General features: G+C 41.5%; 1 pseudogene; it reads right to left on the reverse strand.

Annotated features, from left to right (window-relative positions):
- LOC147445998 (uncharacterized) overlaps positions 1 to 21,432 on the reverse strand; it is a 107,364-nt pseudogene that overhangs the window by 62,386 nt on the left and 23,546 nt on the right.

Consider the following 21,432-nt stretch of genomic DNA (forward strand, 5'->3'; position numbering starts at 1 on the left):
GTCTTCTTCAAAACTTGTGATAAAAGATGATGAGGTTCAAACTTACAAAATTGACCTTTATAGTTTAGGTCTTTACAAATGGCTTGTCCGGCCAAAAAGTCCTAAACCTCTAACTGGATCTCCACTATACAAATGCTCTCGAAAAAATAATCAAAAATTTCTTTACAAGCTCTCGGCTTAGAGAATCTCTTTTACAAAAGAATGAGATTTCCGCAAAAATGTAGATTCCCTGAAAAATGTGACTCTTGCTCTAGAGACCATTGCTTTGTCTGCCAAACAACAAACATGTCTTGAACGCACGTGATATGGTAGTTTTACACATAGTGAACCCCCTGAGATCAACATCAGCATCACAGTCTCCTTTCACAGAAGACTCAACAATAGTTTCATTTGTAGTGCAACCACCCTCTTTCTTCTTAGCCTCTTTGGCATTCAACTTAGGACATTGCTTGATCAAGTGATCATTAGCTTTACAATAATGGCAATGCATCTTCTTTTTGTCCTTATCACGAGAATTTGCAGACAAAATTCTGCCAAAAAAATCATTAGGAACATGTGATTTTCCACTCGTAGAAGAACCATAAGAAGTGGCTGCATTGCTGTAACCACCTTTTCTTTGAGCAGCAATAAAGGCCTGCTCAACTGCATACTGTCTAGTCTTGTTTTTCTGGAAAGCAATACTTGCAACAACAATGTGTATAATGCATCAAACTTGACAACTTCACGATTTACTTGGGGTCATAAGTCTCCAAGTACTAGCAAAAGTCTAGTAAAAATCTGGCAAGGCATCAAGAACAGTTTGCACAAGGGACTGTATGAAATGACTTCACCTACAGAAATAAGTTGCTCATTGATATCCTTGACACCAACAAGGAAAGTGTCCATATCATCTTCCTCATGCATAATCTTTGACTCCAACTCTTTATGCAACAATGCAATCTCACCCTCATTGAGACTTGATAAAGACCAACCAGAATATCCCAAACCTGTTTTGCAAATTTTGCTAAATGAATGTGAGGAGCAATAGTGCGCTTCATAGACAACACAATCAATGCATGAGCCTATGCATCTTTTCAACGAGCTTGTTCTGTCATAGGCAAAACCATCCCAACAATAGGAATCCTTGCAGCAAGACCTGCAACATCTTCAACATCGCCTACATCCTCGACACGAGGACGTATATCAATGACCTGCACAATATTCCAGACACCCTTTGACACAAGAATATGTTTTGTCATGTAAGCCCACATGGGGTAATTATCCCCATCCAATGTGTCCTCATCAACAAACATCTTGAACACATCTATGTTGTTGTCGGCCATGCGAATGACTACACTTGATGTGAAAACTGTTCGAAAAGAGGAGAAACAAAGCGGGAACAACACGTGCTAGATAGCACAAACCGTAGAGGATTGTAAGGGACATGCTATGCAAAAAACCACACTAATAGAAATTTTGCACAAAATGACAAAATATCTTTCACAAGACTACTTGTAGTGGAAATAGAGGCCGAAATGAGTCCGATTCAAAAATCTGAGAAGACCTACGAACGCTCTCCAAAGCTCACTGAAATCGGAGAAAGTGACAGGCGTGTGCTGGAGCTACTGACAACTAAGCCTGGGAGGACGCAACCTGCTCTAATACCAATTGTTGGAATTAGGGTTGCAGGAAAACACATACAACTTGGAGAAGACAAAGGAAGCTCAAGGAACACAATTGAGAGTGTATTATTTAGTGTGCAATGGAAAGATAAGTTGGCCCTAGGGTGATGGGTGTACATACAATGCATGGGGGGAAAAACCTCCTAGTAGTGAGGGAAAAAATCCCCGACGGTCCTAAGTATGTTCACACACATCACTACCACATGTATATGGTAACACCTTGAACAAGGTGACTTCTTTTAATTTTTAATCATTTGATTGGTCGTAGCTGATGCATATAGAGATCCTAAGAAAGGTAAAGCTGGAATTTTCTCTAGCATATGTTATCTTTGAGTTTTGCAGAGTTTTACAAACATGACAAGCATACATAGATTCACTGTTGCTAGCCTTGGTGAAGGATGTAGAGATATCTCCCCATGAGCTGGACTTCAGACACGATTTTGTATGTGGACTTCTACTAGTGCATGAGCAAAATCACACCAAGTGATACTACAACTTTTGATGCCAAGGGTGGGGTTTAGAGAAAGTTGGTAAGTATGTTAAATTTTAGTTTCACATTTTAAACTTATTTCTCTTGCAAAATTTTCTACAATGCCAACTTGACAAACAAATGTTGCTTCGGTCAAGAAAAGTTTGGTAGTTAAGATGAAATTTGATAGCTAAGCTTCTTGAGCTATCTATTTCAAGATTGGGCAATCTAAGGATTCTCAATACGATGCATGATTGGCAAGGCCGATTCTATATGAAAGCTCGACAAGGTTAATTTTCTTTTGATTTGACATCTTTTTGTCAACAGGAGCACTTGTTAGCTATGAGCACTCAGGATCCATTCTATCTCATTTTTTTGATCGACTTCTATAACTTGAAAGGATTCACTTTAGGGAATATTTCCTAGAAGTTTCCAAAGTTTAGAATATGCTCTCAACATATGAACTTAGGGAAACCTTGCAACATGTCTCCCTGATTTTTCACTGGAGATCAATATGAACCAAGCCATGAGGGCATGCATGGTACATTTGATAGCTCTAAATTTACCAACATTAATTGCTACTACAAGCCAGATTCAAGCAAAGCTAACTGATCTTAGAGGGGCGACAAGGTTAGAAAATTTCAAGTTCTTCTTGTTTTGATGTCTTTATCTTTTCATTTGAAAACATTTCTTTGCTGTGCAAAGCAAAGTGATTTGATAGCCTTAACATGAAGCAAGGCTTCTATTCCATGCCAAAGTACTATCCATTGATTTAGAATCAAGGATAACGGCACAAAAGTTTGAAGAATTGACATATATATATATATATATATATATATATAAGCTCACATTTTATGTTTGGCACTATTGAATTGTGATGTATCCATGCAAGTACAAATTGTGCAAGGTGATATGTCATTGGATCACATTGTTGAGACTGTCATTGAAGCTAAGGGATTACCCACTAATTCTCTAATATGCATGCATGGCGTGCCGGTACAATGAGGTTCATTCTACTATTCATAACATCGTTGATTACTTAGGAATGTTGCAAGGAATTGTAATCCCTATTTACAAGTCATTTTGGAGGACTATCTATAAATAGTGGGAAAACAAACCTCATTATTGTCAATCATCTAGAGAGGATATGCATATTACAAGTGTTAATCTTGTGCTAAAGAATATGCTAAGCACGCACATTAGCACCAACCAATCCAATTGGAAAGGTTATCTCTCTAGTTGGAGTTTGCTTACCATGAGGCAAAACTTGACCGAGTACGACAAGCCCTCTCACTCGTGACACATGAACCTGGGTGTCACTCTAGGCATCTTGGCAGGGTCTTGAGTGGCATCCTAATGGGGGTACGGGCTGCAGGTGTCTCCACTGGAGTCTGTGCCTTGAAGGGAGGAGTGTTGAGTGGGGTGAGTCCCCAAGGAGTAGCGAGTGGTGTTTAGCCAGGAACGGCCAATAGCCAGGCAAAATGTGGAGTAGAGGGGGACGTCGTGGATGGTTTTGGGTCGAGAAAAGAAGGGGGAGGTAAGAAGCCTCGACAACTACGAGGTGATGTGGGAGCATCAACTGTGCCTTCTCCATAGCAACATAGCCACCACTAGAGAGTCGATGCCTAGAGGAGTGTGTAGATCGTGTAGTCGACACCAAACTCTCAGAGCGTGCTGATCGCTCCAAAGCAGACAGAGACTCTGAAGGAGTGGAATGATGCAACTATGTACCAGAGTGATGGTAGTCCTCATACCACCTCCTCTGGTCAAGGTCCAAGGAAGCAAGAAACTAATCATCACCCATACCTGCATTAAATACATGAACATTAAATCTTAATGATGAATGGAGAAGAAAATCCAAATAAGTTATAATTTGATTCACAATTTAAATTTCACAAGTTTAGCATAGAGATAAGAATGGGAAAAACTCCATGTAAATACAATTTATATGATAAAAGGGAGCAAAATTTCTCAGATACAATGTCTATGGCTTTAAGAGTTCTCTCTCTCATCCTCGCATAACACAACATAACTCCTTATGTCCTTATAGAGCTCTCTGTGTAGGCAAATGTACTCCATTTCATTTTGTAGGTTCTTTGCATGCATCCATAGAGAGTAGCAGCGCTAGGCTCGTCTGAAACCACCTCAGTGGCTTCCAAATGAACATCCTCTCTGATCTCCTCCACAGATGCCAAGGTGATTGGCGAATTGTAGCCCTTATACATCTGTGCACAACGAGCAGCTACCTCTATGACATACCACCAGTTTGGTGCAGACTTTGTAGGATGGAATACCACTTGCAAGAGCCACATAACTTACATGAGTGCTTCCATATCACCCGTTGTCTAAAGTTGGATGTTAAGTATTTACAGACTTATTTGTTCATAATGCTTGGGTAGCACGAAATTGTCTCAAAGGTTGGTCCACTTTTTGGTTGAGTCCACCTCAAGGAAACCTGACTCTCCTCTGCACACAGTAGCGTTGCAACCCTCCATGTTTATCTTGAACCATTGCAAGTCAGAAAAATCCACAAAAATCCTCTATATTCTATCCTCAAAATTTCTTGTAGCGTGCCGAAGTAAGCGAGTTTAGTCACCACATGATTTGAACCAGAGGACCGTCGTCGACGAGATCGTTTGAATTTTGCCATGATTTCACAATCTTGTGTAAAAAACTTTTTATTAATTTTTTTCACCTTGAAATGTCGCCCGTTACACCATGGTTCCGTGTATGAGTTATACTACAACCAAATACGATAATGAGTGGTCGCCTAAACATCTAAAAATCCACAAGTCAAACATTACAAACATACCTTGGGGCTGCAACCCTGCGAGTACTTCCACTCCTCCTCAGTCACCTGTTCGCAGTGGTGTTGTGCGCTTTTCAATTGGTTGTGCAGCCATCTTAAGCTCATGAATGTTGGTGGGCTCTCAAGACCCACCGGAGAATGTATTGGTGGTCGTCTTCCCCGTCTCCACTCGATTGATGCCCTTTGTCGCTCTTGCTTTGCATCCTTGTACTATGAAATCCACTTTTGCATCACTAGATTGTGAAGCATGCAAAATCAATTGATCTTAGCCTCTAGATCTTCCATCATTTTCTTTTCAACACCGATATTGCACATCACAATCCTAGATATGCACTCATTATCTATGGTGCACCAAAGCGTTTAATGGAAATGTCCTATGAACTTTGTGAGTAGCGGAATTAGGAAATTAGATGAAGCACTTTTGTAAGATTACTTTGTGAGCATAGCGGGTGAACTTAATTGATGGTAGCAACATAAACATGGTACTTAGTTAACTTGGCATGAACAATAATTTTGAAAGAGAGAGAGTTTAGAGAACATGACAACAGTTGAGGACCGGATTCATACGGAGCCGGTCCCCCCTCCAATAGGTATTTGTATTATAGTTTCTCCCATCAAGAGAGAGTTGGTACAATACAATCTTTGTGTTCCTTGTGACCTAGGTGATACAATGAAGATGGAAAGCTTCATGCATGACAAGCATAACATAAACTTTGTAGAAAGAATTAATTATCCCAAGCCTCAGTTCCAAGGCTTTAAACACCTTCGAAGGTGGAGAGAGCTAGTGGGGAATGAGGGTAGGGAAGAGGAAAAGAAACATTCCATAGGAGAAAGAAATAGTTCCTCACTTATCATCACTCTTCTTGATGGCATACATAATAGCTTAGTAATGAAGATGGAGAAGATGGAAAGCTTAAGCATTGAAGCATGGCTCTTAGTTGGATTTGCATTCCATAGCCAAGAGTGTTGGTGTAGGCTCTTACTTCTCACAAGCTTAGAGAAGGAGGTGGAGTTGCTCAACTTTCACCAAGTGAGAATGAATCCACAAAATGAGTGTGTGTGTGTGTGTGTGTGGTGTATACCCCCCCAGCACATCCCTTGCTTGCTTGGGGAGAGTTCTACTTTTTGTACATGCCTCAAGCTCATTGGACCCCTCTCCTCCTAGCCAATCATATGCAACATGCATTTCAAGTACATGGGTAGTCTTTGGACAAGTGTCCTCCTTACCCCTTAGAGAGAGAGGGCTTGAAAATATCTAGATATTTTTCGGATGGAACTAGAAGCTCATTGGACCCCTCTTTAGCCCAACCAATAACATTCAAGCACACCATGTGGCCAAGCATAGGGAGAGCCTGACATGTGTCCCATGTGCCCCTTGAGAAAAGGGATGCCCTTTGGGTGAGTGGGAGGTTAAGTCAAATATTACCCTAACTTTGGGTATTTCCCCCTCCTTTGTAGGGTCTCTTTTTGACTCAAGCACCTCACCCTCCCATGCATGGGAAGATTCTCAAGCACCTTCCTCACAAAGTTTGTTGGGTCTCTTTTTGACTCAAGCACTTTACCCCCCATGCATGGGAAGATTCTCAAGCACCTTCCTCATTAAGTATGAAAAGCACCTCAAGTACCTTAGTCATCAATCATGACAAGTATCTCAAGCACCTTAGTCATCAAGCACGACAAGCACCTCAAGCACCTTAGTCATCAAGCATGACAAGCACCTCAAGCTTAGGTCGGGTTCCCACCTCAAGCTTAGCCCTAGCTTGCCTAAGGTCATAGGACTTTAACACTAACCATTGGAGGTCCTTAATGAAGCTAACCCTAAGGTCTTTTAAGATCCATTAGTTGCACGTTTCTCTTTGATAGACTACCTCCTTTTGGACCTGTATTGAGATGTAACCATCTCTCCTCTTGGTCCCCTGTTGAGATAAGTCTAGAAGCACTTATTGCACATTGCTCTTTGGTAGACCATCTCCTTTTGGACCCATATTGAGATGCAACCATCTCTCCTTTTGGTCCCCTATTGAGATAGATCTAGAAGCACATGTCTCAATTCTAAATCTTATTCCCGTTTATTATCCCACATTAAATGATCAGTCGAATATGAGAAAATCATTTGGGTAAGCTAGATATTCGATTTTATGACAAAGCGTATCTCGGGCAGGATCGAATCTCTCTAGCCACTCTTCAATGTAAACTAGGAATTTTGAATTCAGTCAAACCTCTACCATGCTACCCTCTGAATGTACCTTCTGACGCACATATCCCTTGACCATTTTCATCAAACGTTCTAAAAGGAACATCGATCTGGAATGCACTATGCCTACTATTTCCACCTCATGAACTATGTGAACAAGAAGATGCACTTGAATGGTTAGCATGGTAGTAGGAAAGTGTTTCTTGAACATGCAAATAACCTCCATAGTGTTTAGTTTGGCGGATGGTATGGAACCTACATCAATCTCCTTCTGAGAGATCCATTGCACCAATTTTGTGAGTTTGTAGATTGTGGTAGAGACGCTAAGGGACAGACAACCCTCAATGGCCACCAGTAAAATAAACTGCAAAAAAAATCTAGCAATGGTATTAAAGTCCACACACGGATATGTTACGCAATTCTCACTATGATCTATTTCACTTCAAACATACTTCACCCTCAATGGCCAGCGATAAAATAAACTACAAAACAAGTCTAGCAATGGTATTAAAGTCCTAAAATTCTAACTGGATCTCCTCGGCAGTGGAGCCAATGTTTGCGGGTCGCCGTGATGGACGTCCATAGCATAGCTCTCACGCATCAACATAAAATATCAATACAAGGGAAGCGACCAGGACGAGGCATGGAAACGCACTAGGGTGTCATTCCTAATGAAGTGACTCGATGAGATGCAACTGCTAACTGTGCGAGCAAATCATATGCACTAAAGCCAAGTAATCTGCCTATGTCCTTCTACACAGCTCTACAGTCGTCACGCCCGTTTACCATGAAAATCATATCGGATTCGCACGAAACTTGAAGGGAAGCTAAAGGGGACTATTTAGAATCTATCCTATCATTGTCATAGCATTTTGGAGAGGTACATGGATCACGATCATTCGTCCCAAAGTCAGCAAAAACAATGAACAAATGATTCCTAAGGGTCGTTTTAGGGTCCCTGAAGCCTCTGCTTGGGTCAAAACAACATAAAATACGCATTTAAACACTCAAAACAACAATTTAAGGTCTCAAACGCGTAGTTGAACACCTACACCGAATCTTGAATGCTTACACTTGAATGGAAGAGCAAAGTAAGAGGAACACAATGCAATAAACGAATCTGAATTTGGATTACCGTAGCCACAATAGCGAAGATTACAAGTTGGAGCAAGAGGAAGCTCTCAAACGTACGCTGTCTTCTTCAAAACTTGTGATAAAAGATGATGAGGTTCAAACTTACAAAACTGACCTTTATAGTGTTGGTCTTTACAAATGGCTTGTCCGGCCAAAAAGTCCTAAACTTCTAACTGGATTTCCACTATACAAATGCTCTCGGAAAAATAATCAAAAATTTCTTTACAAGTTCTTGGCTTAGAGAAGCTCTTTTAGAAAAGAATGAGATTTCCGCAAAAATGTAGATTCCGTAAAAAATGCGACTCTATCTCTGGAGACCATTGCTTCGTCCGCCAAACACTCCCCCCTTCCTTATCAGAGCTTTGGTCATTGATGGGGCTCCAAGGAGGCAAGTTTTGCTGAAAAGCTTCGTGTGCGGAGTATAGCCTCCAGGTTTTCTTGTTGCTGCCTGAAAGGGTTTTCACTTACTGTGTGCTGGTATGCTATGTACCGTGCCTTGAGGTCCTTCGTCATAGAATGAAATATTCTTGAGTCGATTTTGAATAAACCTGTGAGACGAAGGCCTCCTCGAATGTCTGCAAGTAATGTGACGGCAGGTACATAGGTCTGGAGTACATTGCCATCAAGATATGTCATGGTGGTGAATCTTGCAAATTCCTCTATGCCCTTCTAAGAACAGATTCCATGGATTATCATCGCCTTCAGTGTCTTTGAACACTTGGATGCAGGTGATGATCATCCGAGCTATCTTTACCAGCATCTGACAAGCTACATCGGGGACATCCTTCAGCAAAGTGATTGTCGAATTGAGAGTGTTTACTACGTAGGCTACCAAAGGAGGGTTTTGTGCTGTTAGGACTGGGTAGTTCAGTCTTTGTCTCTTCCAGCCTCTCCATGCTGCAAAGTCCTTCCATGGCCTTCTTTGAGGGACTGGATAGAAGGTAGGATCTATTTGGATGTGTTGAGGAGAATTGTGGTAATGTGTTAGATCTTGCGGCCTCTTGTCCAGCCACTTCTGCCTCCATTTCGGGCAATCTTTGATGAGAACCTGAGCTTCTTTTGCTGTTAGTGCTACACCTTCATAATTTCCTTCTTTGTTTCGTGGCAGGGTTGGCCGCATCTTTTCCTTCCATAAATTGGCTTCGTGTCATATCAAAGGAAAAGGTAGGTAGTCATGGCCAAACCCTTGTACTTGCTTCTAGCTGTAAGAATGCCAGTGCCGCTGACTCCATTATATTTACTTCATAGAGCATGTATTCTTTGGCTGGACCTTCTGGCATCTCCTTAATGCTTTGGGTGAGCTCACCTCTAATATCTAGGCTTGCCTCAGCTGATCCCTGTCCTTGTTCTCCTTCATGTGAAGTTCAGGCAAGTCAGGCATGTCTTGACTAGGCAACAGTTACGGTTGCACATGGGCTTCGTCTGTTCTGATTTGTTGTTGAGAAATCAGTGCTTCTTTTTCTTTCAGCAGTGTCTCGCTGATTTGCTTCTGCGTCTCTAATTTGGCTCTCGCTTGTGCCAATTGCTGCTCCAACTCTTTTACTTTTTTCTCGTTGGCCGCCATCTGGGATATCATTCCCGAGGCGAGCAACTCTCTTTGAAGTTTTTCTTGCTCTAACTCCTCTTTTAGCGCTGCTAGGGTGTTCACTGCTGCAGCATTGTCTGATGTGGAGACCAATGCTCCAAAAGGTTTCTGGTTCGCCACAGTAGGTTGTTAGAGTACTTTTGACAGTGAGGTATGAACTATTAACCCTCTGGAACCTTGCGCTTTCGTAATCAAACTGCTCCATCACTTTCTTTACCCTTGCTGTCAAATCTTGGCATTCCATTTCCTTGGTTGTCAACTCCGTCCTGACATCCACCAGGTCTCTGATCAGAGACTAAGTCTGCTGTCGCTCAGTGTCTCTTTCCTTCGTTGTGAGCTCCAGTTGTGCCCGCAGGCTCTCTAACTCCTCTTGCCCAGATTTTTGCATGTGTTGAGCCTCTTGTACCAGCCTTTCCTTTTCTTCTAGCACCACGTGCTGGCATCGTAACTGTTTTTCCAGAACTTGCAAGGTTTTTCTGTAGTCAAAATCAGCCATAGCCTGACAGGCTTCTTGGTACCCTATTGCTTACGGAGGGGGCACAGACTCTTTGTGTGTAGATGATGGAGGAGGAGGTGGTGGTTCTTGGGTTGATGAAGAAGGAGGAGGAGGAGGTGGCACTCCTGGGTTTGAGGATGAAGGAGGAGGAGGTGGTGATTTTGGCGAGGGAGGAGTAGGATCCATTTGTACTTCTTCTATAACTTCCTCCACTTCTTGTACGTGTCTCTTTTTCCGTGCATCTTCCCTTGGCTGTGAAACAGACGCGTCCGCTTTTCTTTTCTTTAAAAGCTTTATTATTCTTTGGCGAGTCAATTCAGCCACCTGTCGTGCTTCCACATTCTTCTCTCTTTGAGCTTTCTTTAGTTGCTCTGCTTGGTTCGTGTGTTCAGCCACTTCTTTCTCCTTTGTTCCTTCAGTGGACTGAGAAGAAACCTCCACTTCTGCAGCCTTTTGTTCCGTGGCTAACCTTTGTTTTTCAGCCCGTATTTGAGCTGCCTTTTCTACTCTTGCTTGTCTTTCCTTCTCGAACCTTCGTGTTTCTGTTTGTTGTGTTGCTGCAGCCCTTGCCTTTCTATCAGCCCGCAACTTTGTCCTTCTTTCCCCAATTCTGTCTTGGGCCTCTGCATATACTTTTTGAAGTTTGGACCTCGGCTCTGTACTTCTTTCCCTTCCACTTCTCATGAGCGGTGTGGTGGTGTCTTCTTCCTCGCTTTCTTCAAATTCAGATGGTCCTTTGTCTTTTGACCCTTGAGGGTTTCCCTCGTCTTCAGTATCCGTCTTTTCTTCATCACTTGAGCTTTTGTTGGATGCCTTGACCGAGTGCGATGATGTTGCGCTAGTGGTCGTCCTTACTGAGTGAGCAATCAGCTTGCCTTCTGAATCAAGGCCGCTTGAGAACTGGCTGCCGACAGGTCTTCAATCATTCCCAAAGCTTGGTATGCTATTCTTGTTGGCATTGGCCCCGCGCTCATGTAGCTTTTGTTTTTTGCCGAGCCCTTCAAATTTACTTCGACCAAGCTTTCCAAGATGTAAGAACCATAATCGCATCGGATGGTTCTGTTTTCAACTGTTGCTAGAGCCATGACCACTGCAATGTGCAGGATCAACTCGATGTAGCGAGGAGGCTTTTGTACCCTGCAATGTTGAGAGATCAATCTCATTGGTAACTGTAGCTCACCGTATATCATGTCATTGTACTTGTACTTGTTTCCTTTTGCTTTGATAAACGCCTTCTTGTTGTCCAGTGACTTGGTCTTTGCCAGCAAGTCGTGTTGCCCTGGAAGGAAGTGCAAAGATTCGTTGATGATGTCTTTTGTGATCTTTACTTTCACCTTTGAACCATCCTTGTCGGTGAGCATCGCTTGCCCATCATACTGTATCGAGCTCATGAGCTCGTGGGACAGTCTGTTCCCCATGGCTGCAATCTGAAAAACTGCTCCAAATGAATAGCCCGCATGGCTTCGGTGACCTCTGGTCTTCGGTGGAGATTCCATATTTCCCGTGGCATGATGGTTGTCTTTACCATGTCACCATCAGCATCCCTAAACTTCGCGATGAAAATGTGAACAGGGATGTGAGCTAGTGTTTCATCCGAGATGTGAGTTTTTTCGTTTGTAGAGAGCTCATCCACTTCATATGGTGCTACCATCCACTACCTTGCTTGCTTTTGGCGAGGCATTCTGTGTCATTAGAATCACAAGCTGTCAGGATTTTCCTTTCGCAACCAGTAGTATTTAGACTTTTAGTAAAAAGCAGTTCAAAAGTTAAAATTGATCATAACTTGAACAAATCTCATCCATTCTTGTCCATATTTCACCAGTGGGACTAGGAAGACTAGAGCTATGACTGATTGAAATCTGAGCCAAATCTGGGCGTGAGGTACACCGATCGCGATCGTAGTACCATGACCAAAATAACATTTGATCACATGAGTGGTTTGCTTATAGCTAGAGGGTCATTTTGGTCCACTATGTCTTTTATTTGAACCACTTTTGAGTTTATAAGTCCCAATTTTGGGTTACAAGGGAGTTTTGGACTAGACTTCGATTTTTCATGGGTTTTTGATGTCCAATTGGCTTGAAGCTTGATGTGTGACTTGAACAACAAGTGTACAAGAGATCTGTTAGGTTTTGGTCAAAATCTGATGCTAAGGTACACCGATCGCGATCGTAGTACCTGGGCTTTTTTGGGTGAAAACTAGATGGCTTTAGTCTCCTATGCCTGCCTAGCCCACTGATGATTTATGTTCAAGTTTTGAACTTAAAATGAACAAATTAGAGCAATTTTTCACTGTTTGACCTTATTTTACTAAGTCTAACCATATTGGGTGTTCCTGATGAATTTGGTTTGAGCCTGGAGTTAGTTGATGTTAGTTTTTAAAAGCTTTTACTGCTTCCATGATGTGTTGCTATCATCAGCCTACTCCGCTGTCTGATTCTGACTTGATCAGGCACTTTTTATCCCGTCTTTGGAGATTTTCCAGACTTGGGTATTTTTCACGCATTCTTTGGATACCAATGGGATAATTGGGCATCTCTAAGTCGCCTTTTAGTCTTTGACATTAGTTCGGCCAAATTCTTCCCTTGTGTGATCACTCGAGACTGAAATGGTCATCTCCATCCTTGTAGGAGATTCTGAGCTCCATTCAGGGTTTTCTACTACCGTGCTGAGTCGGACGGGTATGCCTTTCAAACCATCCGTCATAATTTTCAGTCGAATTTTGGTAGTTGTAGGTCAAATTTCCCGATTCGGGTGTGTTTGACAATTTTGGCCCATTCTATGAGCAAACTATGTGCATTTCTTATGAAAATTCAAGAGAGTGTACTCCTCCATGAGTTCTAAGCCTGGGCCATGTCAAAATTTCTAAAATCTGAAACTGGGGGCACCGATCCTGATCGTACCATAGATCCCAAATTGATTTTTGACACCTGCTGGTTGTTGGCGAAGTTGAGAGAAGGCTTTTTGCAATTTCTGTGTCAAATTTGGTCAGTGAGGTACACCGATCGCGATCGGTGTACCACCACCAAATTGAGATCTAATCACATGGCTTTGTTCTTGACATTGTGGGGAGCACATTGATGTGTTCTATCCTTGAAAAAGCTTTGTCATGATGCCTCTAAGGGCCCTTGACCTATTCGACTCAATCCGACTTTGATTTGGTCAATGCGCCCGTTTGTGCGATATTTCGTGCTTGCATGTGTAATACACTTGATCTTTACTCGACAAGGAACATACCTGTGAAATCTGGTGTGAAATACCGGCTCCGATCATCTGTACGGAGTAGAAATATAGCAGCTCGCTCTAGGTCAAGAACCTCTCCTCTTCTCTCTTAGAATTTGAACAATGAGCTACATTTTTGGCCTACCTGACCCATATCTTCCCGAGGTTTTCGTGACATAGGGCTAATTTTCCTTACCTTTGATCTCAAGATAATTTGTATACCACCTGTGGGTTGAATGGTTCGTCATTCTGGCGTCGTATCACTGTTTGATGCGATTCTGGGGAAATGTGGTCATGATCATTAAGGCTGAAATTCGACGTCTTCAGATTAGCTTCATATATTCCATGCTTGATAACCCTATCATGATACTTTGGCGTTTGCTTCCAGAACTTGATTCTGACACTGTGGGTGATATATTTTTTAATTTTTGAAGTTTTATTAACGAAAATTAAGCGAAATAAATTGAAAATACTTTATTAACTGGCAAAAATTAGCCAAAAATTATCATACTCACCCCCTAAGCATATATTTTTACTAGAAGCATCCTAATGCTCCAGATTTTGTCATTACAACTCATTATTATGCTGGTTGGATTATAAAAACGCTAAAAAAATGCCAGATTTTGATCAAATTTGTTCGAAATTGAACTCTAAAAAATGAAAAAAACACACGCATTATGTATATATATACACGTTGGATGCCTTAATGGTCCTGACTGCTGCTAGATTCAACAGTTACTCCCCCCTTCCTAAACTGAGTCGTCCCGGACGAAGGTTGTGTGCATGTGCATGGGTTTTGAAATCTGTGTCTATGCATGGCCGTGTAATGTGGCCCTATCCTCATGTTTGAGACAATGCATTGGGAAACAAAGTGGTGTGCAAGATGCAGGGGCTGAATGTAATTTTCAGTGGCTTTGGATGGAGAGGCTAGCTGTTTATGGAACATAAGAGCTTGTAGTTTAATTGCTCTCTCCTTGATTGTTGGTTTTTTGATGGCAACTATTTTTGGAACCCATTTATATTCAGTTTTTTTCATATTTGCAGATTTTAATGTAGGTTCCTGAATTTTCTTAGGTTTCCATTACCATTTTGTTAGTTCAGGCTTCCTAGGTTGACTTTTTGGTCTCCATTCAATCTTTGTCGCTGAATTTTTGGTTGTCTAGGCTTTGGTTGCCATTTCCACTCTGGATTAGCTCCTGAAGGTCTTTGATATGGTGTTGCTGTCGTCGGGAGTTGTGACTTGGGCAGCCATATCTGTCTCTGTTTTTTTTGCATGACGGTTTTCTTTATCCATACTTTTCGAACAGCCGTTTTCGGTGTTTCTGGCTGATGAGCTGATTGCTTTTTGTCGCGATGGGGATAATCGGCCATGAATGATCTCTTTTGGCGAATGGAGTCATGTACGTGTTAGAGTTGTGTGTGTACATCAGCGCATGTTCTTACCATTCGGTAACTGCATTGTACGTTCTCATCCATGGAACTCCCAAACATAGTGTTCTCTGATTCCTTCGTCTTTCATTACGAGAAATTAATGAGGACAACTATTTCCATCAATATTAATTGGTAAGTTTACTATTCCCAATGTTGGCATTTTGCCTTGTTTACGGCTTGTAAATCTTGTGTGGATTTCACTAGGGGTTTATCGATAAGCATCTTGTAAGTGGAGAAGTTGACCACATTGACTCTTGCCCCTGTGTCAATCAATGCTCATTGATATCTGCCATTCGGAAGTCTGACATTGATGCGAACATTGATTCCTATTTCCCATTGCTCGTTAGTGTGAATTATAGAAAGAGGCATTTGAGCCATATCTGCTGGTTGAGAAAGTCTTTGTTGTTGTAATTTCAGTTTCCGCTCTAAAATCCTGATTCTGGCCTCCTCTTGTGCTTGAGATTTTGTCTCATTTGCTTTGTTCTTGTGCTCCTTCACAACGTGGATTTTGGCAAGCATCTTTGAGGTTAGTGGTAGGTTGTACTTCTTTAATCTACAGCCACTAATCCAATTAGGCATCTCCTCTCCCTCTAACGTTGCAAGCTTAATGGCACCGCTAGATGATATGTCATGAATCACATAGGGTCCATTGCCTCGCTTTTTAAGTTTCCGGGAATGTTGTTTCAGGTATACATTAAGACGTAATCCCCTGTAGCAAATTCCTTGCTGATAACATGTTGATCAAAGAATGATTCATGTTTTGTTTTTGCACATAGATTGATGCAACTGCTCTCAATTTAGTTTCATCCAGTTTTTCCAGGATATCTATTTGATTGGATAATTCATGGCCCGTCCATTCTAATTCTTTAGCTACCGGAAGTGTGGGGATAAGAAATTCAAGTGGCAAAATTGCTTGAATTCCATAAACCATGTTGAACGGAGTCGTTCCGATTGAGGTTTTGTACGCTACTGTATGCCCATAAAGCTGAATGTAGCTTCTGATCCCAGTCCGATCTTGATTCACTAACAATTTTTGTGAGAATTGTCACCAAAATCTTGTTCGTACTTTCTGCTTGGCCGTGAGCTTGTGGATGATAGGGAGCTGACTTCTTGTGAATTACCATGAATTCATCCAATAGAAATTTGATCACTTCATTGACAAAATGAGTCCCTCTATCGCTCACTATCTCTATTGGTAAGCCATACCTGGTGAAAATGTTCTCATACAAAAATTGTGCTGTCGTTTTTGCATCATTTTTGGTTGTTGCTTTCGCTTCAGGCACATTTGTTAGATAATCTGTTGCCACAATAATGTATTGAGTGTGCGTTTTATATCCAGGAGGCGCAATTGGTCCTATAAAATCTATTCCCCATTTTGTAAACGCTCTGCCCCCATCATTGGTCTCATGGGCATGTCATCTCGTGCTCTAGGAATCTTTGTCCTCTGGCAATCATCACATCGTTTCACAAACCCTTCGGCGTCCATGAATAGTGTAGGCCACCATATGCCAGCAATAAGAATTGCTTTGGCTGTTTTGTCAGCTGAGAAATGTCCTCCAGCTTGTCCGCCATGTGCTTGCTCTAAGATAGGAACGTATTTCTCTTCCGTCGCACACATTCTCAATTGATTGTCTTTTCCCCTCTTGTAAAGATTGTCCTCAATCAATACATAGTTTTCTGCCTCTTTCGTGATCGTTTTGATACGTGATCTACTGATCCCTTCAGGCAATATTCCGGTGGTGAGGTATTCTACAATGTAGTTACTCCATCTGGGTGCTACAGATAATTTGAATAGAATCGCGTGTTCTATCGGCTTTTGAAAAGTGAAGATAATACATGATGTGATATGCTTATGAACACTTTGTTGCCTTTTCGGCCAATATACACCCATTCTCATCAATCTTTGATACATCTGTGCATGCCCATTGTGAATCCCCGTTTGTACATGAGACTGGTTTAGATACAAGTCCTGTTCATTTGATTCAACACAAAGCCTAAGGATTTGATCCAATCCTTGTTTGTTAGCCTTCCAGCCAGCATTACCAATGATCTAGATGCTGTAATGGTAGATGGTTATCTTGTCAAATTCAATGACTCAATAGTCAACAAAGGAATTACATTCTCACCCCATCTTGGAACCATTTCTATGTTGAAGAGATATGCATCTGGCAAATCATCATAAACTCCTACATTGTAATGGAATTTGCCTATTCAATTTGAGAATAGCGGAATTTAATGAGAGTACTTTCAAGAAATGATTTTGTGAGCATAGCGGGTATACATAATTGAAGATAGCAACATAATCATAGCAATTAGTTAACTTGGCATAGACAATACTTTTGCAAGAGAGAGAGTTTAGAGAACATGACAACAATTGAGGACCGGATTTATGTGGAGCCGGTCCCCCCTCCAATAGGCATTTGTATTATGATTTCTCCCATAAAGAGAGACTTGTTACAATACAGTCTTTGTGTTCCTTGTGACCTAGGTGATGCCATGAAGATGGAAGGCTTCATGCACCACAAACATAACATAAACTTGAAGAAAGATTTAACTATCCCAAGCCTCAGTCCCAAGACCTCAAACACCTTCGAAGGTGGAGAGAGCTAGCAGGGAATGAGGGTAGGGAAGAGGAAGAAGAAACATTTCGTAGGAGAAAGAATTAGTTCCTCACTTATCATACTCTTGTTGATAGCATACATAATAGCATAGTAATGAAGAAGAAGGAGATGGCAAGCTTAAGCATTGAAGCATGGCTCTTGGTTGGATTTGCACTCCATAGCCAAGAGTGTTGGTGTAGGCTCTCAACCTCTACTTGCTTGGAGAGGGAGCTCTTGCACTTTGCATATCACACAATGAGAGTGCCTGTGAGTGTGTGTGGGTGAGTATACCCCCTAGGCACCCCCCTAGCTTTCTTGGGTCGACCCCCCCTTGTAGCTCATGCCTGAAGCTCATTGGACCCCTCCAGGCCTAGCCAATCACAAGCAGGAGCCATTACAAGCAACATGGGTAGCCTTGGGACAAGTGTCCCCCTTTCCCCTTTGAGAGAGAGGACTTGATAAATGCTAAAACAATTAGATAATTCATGTAATTTATCATTGGACCCCTTTGAAGCCTAGCCAATAGGCTTCAAGCAACACATGAAGGTAACATGGGTAGGGGCCTGACATGTGTCCTTGCTGCCTCTTCAAGATGGGCTTCCCTTGTGTGTGTGAGTGGGTGTTCTCTCTCTAGGCCCTAGGAAAAGGGCTCGCCCCCCCTCTTGTAGGAATGCTTTTGACTTTTAGGTGATCAAGCACCTTACTCACCAAGCATGACAAAGCACTTGAACTAGGGGGGGTTCCCACAAGCATCTCAGGCAAGCTTCTCAAGGCACCTCAAGTACTTTAATCATGCAGCAAGTCAAGCACCTCAAGCATGAAAAACACCTCAAGCATGACAAGCACCTCAAGCAGGACAAGCACCTCGAGCTTGGGCCGGGTTCCCACCTCAAGCTCAGCCCTAGCTTACTTAAGGTCAAAAGGACTTTTACACACATTTATTGGAGGTCTTCAATGAAGCTAACCCTAAGGTCTTATGCTCCATTGGTTAGCCTTGCTCTTTGATAGACCATCTCCCTTTTGGGCCCCTTTACATTGGCCCCGTGTTGAGATAGATCTAAAAGCACATACCTATATCTTAACACTTGTTCCCGTTTATTCTCCCACATTAAGTGATCAATTTAATATGAGAAAATCATTTGGGTTAGTTAGATATTAGATTTTATGACATACATGGTTTTCTCCATGCACCATTCTAGATAAACGATCCGCTCTTTGGTGTGTAGTTCCTTTTTTGACTACAACCGTGAAGTCAAACTCAAGCAGTATGATGAACCATCGTACAATCCACCCCATACTGCAAGGTTTGTTTACCAAGTACAACAATTCTTGGTGATCAACGAAGAATACAAATTTATTGGAAAGTAGGTAATATCTAAACTTTTTCACAGCATAGATCATACCCAAACCCTCCCTTTCAGTTGTTGTGTAATTCTTCTCTGCACTGTTTAGTTGTCTATTGGAGTAACTGATTGGAAAATCCATGTTCTTTTCTCCAGGTTGTGCAAGTATGCATCCTATATCATATGTTGATGTATTTACGTGGATGTGGAATCTCTTTTCCCAATCCGGAGCCTTCAAAATTGGAGCTGATATCAATCTTTGCTTCAAAGTTTGAAAAGCTTTCTCGCACTCATCTGTCCACTCAAATTTAGTTATCAACACGTAAAGTGGTTTCGCAATTATAGCGTATGAGTAGATAAATCTACGATAATATCCACAATGGACCATAAATGTCTGTACCTCCTTTACCTTTACTGGTCGTGGTAGATCAACAATTACGCTGATCTTCTCCATGTCTGTTGAAATACCATTTTTGGACACTATATGTCCCAATATTTTGCCTTGTCTTACCATGAAGACACATTTCCAGGCAAATCCGATACAGTCTGCATTTTTTGAATACTTTGGTCAAGTGCTCTATGTGCTCCAATCTTACGAGAGAGTGAATGCACAAGTCATCCATGTAAATTTCTAAGAACTGTCTTAGATATTGTTCAAAAGCATGACCCATCAGCCTCTGAAATGTGGCTGGTGCATTCGTTAAGCCAAAAGCCATTACCCTGAATGCAAAAATGCCCCATTCAGTTGCAAAAACCGTCTTGTGCTGATCATGTGGATTTATTGCAAGTTGGTTGTAGCCTGAAAATCCATCTAAGAAACTGTAAGCTTCTTTTCCTGCCACTCTTTATATTACATGATTAGTAATGGGTAGGGGATAGTTGTCCCGAATTGTAGCAGCGTTTACTTTCTTGAGATTGACGTATACTTTCAACTTTCCATTTTTCTTCGGGACCTTTCCATGATGTGATATGCTTATGAACACTTTGTTGCCTTTTCGGCCAATATACACCCATTCTCATCAATCTTTGATACATCTGTGCATGCCCATTGTGAATCCCCGTTTGTACATGAGACTGGTTTAGATACAAGTCCTGTTCATTTGATTCAACACAAAGCCTAAGGATTTGATCCAATCCTTGTTTGTTAGCCTTCCAGCCAGCATTACCAATGATCTAGATGCTGTAATGGTAGATGGTTGTCTTGTCAAATTCAATGACTCAATAGTCAACAAAGGAATTACATTCTCACCCCATCTTGGAACCATTTCTATGTTGAAGAGATATGTATCTGGCAAATCATCATCAACTCCTACATGGTTTTCTCCATGCACCATTCTAGATAAACGATCCGCTCTTTGGTGTGTAGTTCCTTTTTTGACTACAACCGTGAAGTCAAACTCAAGCAGTATGATGAACCATCGTACAATCCACCCCATACTGCAAGGTTTGTTTACCAAGTACAACAATTCTTGGTGATCAACGAAGAATACAAATTTATTGGAAAGTAGGTAATATCTAAACTTTTTCACAGCATAGATCATACCCAAACCCTCCCTTTCAGTTGTTGTGTAATTCTTCTCTACACTATTTAGTTGTCTATTGGAGTAACTGATTAGAAAATCCATGTTCTTTTCTCCAGGTTGTGCAAGTATGCATCCTATATCATATGTTGATGTATTTACGTGGATGTGGAATCTCTTTTCCCAATCCGGAGCCTTCAAAATTGGAGCTGATATCAATCTTTGCTTCAAAGTTTGAAAAGCTTTCTCGCACTCATCTGTCCACTCAAATTTAGTTATCAACACGTAAAGTGGTTTCGCAATTATAGCGTATGAGTAGATAAATCTACGATAATATCCACAATGGACCATAAATGTCTGTACCTCCTTTACCTTTAATGGTCGTGGTAGATCAACAATTACGCTGATCTTCTCCATGTCTGTTGAAATACCATTTTTGGACACTATATGTCCCAATATTTTGCCTTGTCTTACCATGAAGACACATTTCCAGGCAAATCCGATACAGTCTGCATTTTTTGAATACTTTGGTCAAGTGCTCTATGTGCTCCAATCTTACGAGAGAGTGAATGCACAAGTCATCCATGTAAATTTCTAAGAACTGTCTTAGATATTGTTCAAAAGCATGACCCATCAGCCTCTGAAATGTGGCTGGTGCATTCGTTAAGCCAAAAGCCATTACCCTGAATGCAAAAATGCCCCATTCAGTTGCAAAAACCGTCTTGTGCTGATCCTCTGGCTTTATTGCAAGTTGGTTGTAGCCTGAAAAGCCATCTAAGAAAGTGTAAGCTTCTTTTCCTGCCACTCTTTATATTACATGACTAGTAATGGGTAGGGGATAGTTGTCCCGAATTGTAGCAGCGTTTACTTTCTTGAGATTGACGTATACTTTCAACTTTCCATTTTTCTTCGGGACCACCATAATCGGTGAAACCCAGTCAGTGTGCTCAATTTTGTAAATAAACTCT

This window comes from Adiantum capillus-veneris, chromosome 12 (assembly GCF_014529385.1).
Source record: "Adiantum capillus-veneris isolate H3 chromosome 12, ASM1452938v2, whole genome shotgun sequence".
Lineage (NCBI taxonomy): Eukaryota > Viridiplantae > Streptophyta > Polypodiopsida > Polypodiales > Pteridaceae > Adiantum > Adiantum capillus-veneris.